This window comes from Ictalurus punctatus, unplaced genomic scaffold, assembly GCF_001660625.3.
Source record: "Ictalurus punctatus breed USDA103 unplaced genomic scaffold, Coco_2.0 Super-Scaffold_100068, whole genome shotgun sequence".
NCBI lineage: Eukaryota > Metazoa > Chordata > Actinopteri > Siluriformes > Ictaluridae > Ictalurus > Ictalurus punctatus.
This window is the reverse complement of record NW_026521091.1, coordinates 835,337-838,425: the sequence shown is the minus strand read 5'-3', so window position 1 is coordinate 838,425 and position 3,089 is coordinate 835,337. Positions and strand designations below refer to the sequence as shown.

General features: G+C 46.2%; 1 non-coding gene across 1 annotated transcript; it reads right to left on the bottom strand.

Annotated features, from left to right (window-relative positions):
• Nucleotides 1–742: 742 nt before the first annotated feature.
• On the bottom strand, nucleotides 743–815 carry trnav-aac (transfer RNA valine (anticodon AAC)). Its single transcript has one exon. It is a non-coding gene; the product is annotated as a tRNA-Val (tRNA).
• Between the last annotated feature and the right edge of the window lie 2,274 nt (nucleotides 816–3,089).

The window sequence follows — 3,089 nt, the reverse complement described above, 5'->3', positions numbered from 1 at the left end:
TGGCTTTCAATAGACTAAAGTGTGGCTTCTGCTTGGTTAGAATGACAACCTGCAACCACTCTGGCCCATTCTGGAGAAGACTGGACAACCCTTATCTAAAGTAAATAAAGACCGAGGTCAGTGCCACTTTGTGAGTTCTGAATCCGTCATACCGACTCGACGTCACTCGGTGAACAGGGAAGGAACTGGTAGATGAGAAGACTTCCCACTGTTGACGAATGGCGATTTCAAGTTGAGGGTGCGTTTGCATTGCGTTTTCCGGCTTGGAGGTGGGGAATTACAAGTCGCTACCTCGTGTCAAGCGCATCAGTACTCTTGTCTTCTTGATGAAGGAAAGAGCCAGGCTTCCACATTCAGTGAAAAAGCAGAGATTGCCCATGATATTGCAAGCAGCTGTTATCTGCCTTGCTACAAAAGCTCAATGGAAGGGAAACCGCTCCCAGCCTTTTTCGGGCGTAGACCTCTTGCTGATAGGTGAACTTGGCGACCAGTACTTTATGGAAAATTTTCCAGTCACGCACAGAGTCTTATTGAGCAACGAAAGAGCCAGGCTTCCACTTTCTGTGGAAAACCAGAGACTCCCTTTCATTTTGTAAGCAAATGTTAACTGCTTTGCTACAAAAGCACAAAAGAAGGAAATCTGCTCTGTCCAAGGTGTCGCTTTGCAGCTGTTCCTGGAGGAGCTGATCCTACAGTGATGACAACCAGTCAGTTATTAAAGCAAAGTTCAAAATTGCTAGCTTGTTTCTGCCCGGTCTCGAACCAGGGACCTTTTGCATGTTAGGCAAACGTGATAACCACTACACTACAGAAACCATGACAAAGGTGTGAGTCGGCTCTTGCCTACAGTCTGCTGATGAGAAGAGCACATACTTAAACTTTTGTTCAGCAGAGTTGAATTGCCTAGCATGGCATTGGTGGTATAGAGGTGAGCATAGCTGCCTTCCAAGTAGTTGACCTGCGTTTGATTCCTGGCCAATGCACGGATTGTAACTCGGAGCTTCTGGAGCTACTTTATGGTAGTTGGCACAAAAGGAAGGAATCACCTACCTGAAAGTAAATGGGTCAACAGAATGTGCCATAGGCTTCTCTGCAGGCCTCCCACAACTCTTTCTGCTTCCCACTTGAATTCTTAGTGCTTCTTTGCTGTTTGTAAACACAGCATTATCCAACAGGGCACGTTTGACCCGTGAACAGGGGCGAAAATGTTAGAAAATGCCGTCTCTCCGTGTCTGTCTTTTGTTAGCGACAAGCTAGCATGCAAACTGTGATGAGAGGTGTACATTTTCCGCAATCAGCCATCTATATAGTCAATGTTTTATATTTAATAAGCAAAAATGTCTATATGCTGATTGGTCTTAAGCAGCGTTGTCCAATCTTCAGCTTTTCGTTCCAATCTAGCAGGAGCCACACCTGATTCCAATTGTTGGATCCGCTGATCTTGGCTTTCAATAGACTAAAGTTTGGCTTCTGCTTGGTTAGAATGACAACCTGCATCCACTCTGGCCCATTCTGGAGAAGACTGGACAACCCTTATCTAAAGCAAATAAAGACCGAGGTCAGTGCCACTTTGTGAGTTCTGAATCCGTCATGCCGACTCGACGTCACTCGGTGAACAGGGAAGGAACTGGTAGATGAGAAGACTTCCCACTGTTGACGAATGGCGATTTCAAGTTGAGGGTGCGTTTGCATTGCGTTTTCCGGCTTGGTGGTGGGGAATTACAAGTCGCAACCTCGTGTCAAGCGCATCAGTACTCTTGTCTTCTTGATGAAGGAAAGAGCCAGGCTTCCACATTCAGTGGAAAAGCAGAGACTGCCCGTGATATTGCAAGCAGCTGTTATCTGCCTTGCTACAAAAGCTCAATGGAAGGGAAACCGCTCCCAGCCTTTTTCGGGCGTAGACCTCTTGCTGATAGGTGAACTTGGCGACCAGTACTTTATGGAAAATTTTCCAGTCACGCACAGAGTCTTATTGAGCAACGAAAGAGCCAGGCTTCCATTTTCTGTGGAAAACCAGAGACTCCCTTTCATTTTGTAAGCAAATGTTAACTGCTTTGCTACGAAAGCACAAAAGAAGGAAATCTGCTCTGTCCAAGGTGTCCCTTTGCGGCTGTTCCTGGAGGACCTGATCCTACAGTGATGAGTGTTAGGCAAACGTGATAACCACCACACTACAGAAACCTTGACAGAGCTGCGCTTCGGCTCTTGCCTATGGTCTGCTGATGAGAAGAGCACATACTTAAACTTTTGTTCAGCAGAGTTGAATTGCCTAGCATGGCATTGGTGGTATAGAGGTGAGCATAGCTGCCTTCCAAGTAGTTGACCTGCGTTTGATTCCTGGCCAATGCACGGATTGTAACTCGGAGTTTCTGGAGCTACTTTATGGTAGTTGGCACAAAAGGAAGGAATCACCTACCTGAAAGTAAATGGGTCAACAGAATGTGCCATAGGCTTCTCTGCAGGCCTCCCACAACTCTTTCTGCTTCCCACTTGAATTCTTAGTGCTTCTTTGCTGTTTGTAAACACAGCATTATCCAACAGGGCACGTTTGACCCGTGAACAGGGGCGAAAATGTTAGAAAATGCCGTCTCTCCGTGTCTGTCTTTTGTTAGCGACAAGCTAGCATGCAAACTGTGATGAGAGGTGTACATTTTCCACAATCAGCCATCTATATAGTCAATGTTTTATATTTGATAAGCAAATATGTCTATATGCTGATTGGTCGTAAGCAGCGTTGTCCAATCTTCAGCTTTTCGTTCCAATCTAGCAGGAGCCACAACTGATTCCAATTGTTGGATCCGCTGATCTTGGCTTTCAATAGACCAAAGTGTGGCTTCTGCTTGGTTAGAATGACAACCTGCAACCACTCTGGCCCATTCTGGAGAAGACTGGACAACCCTTATCTAAAGCAAATAAAGACCGAGGTCAGTGCCACTTTGTGAGTTCTGAATCCGTCATGGCGACTCGACGTCACTCGGTGAACAGGGAAGGAACTGGTAGATGAGAAGACTTCCCACTGTTGACGAATGGCGATTTCAAGTTGAGGGTGCGTTTGCATTGCGTTTTCCGGCTTGGAGGTGGGGAATTAC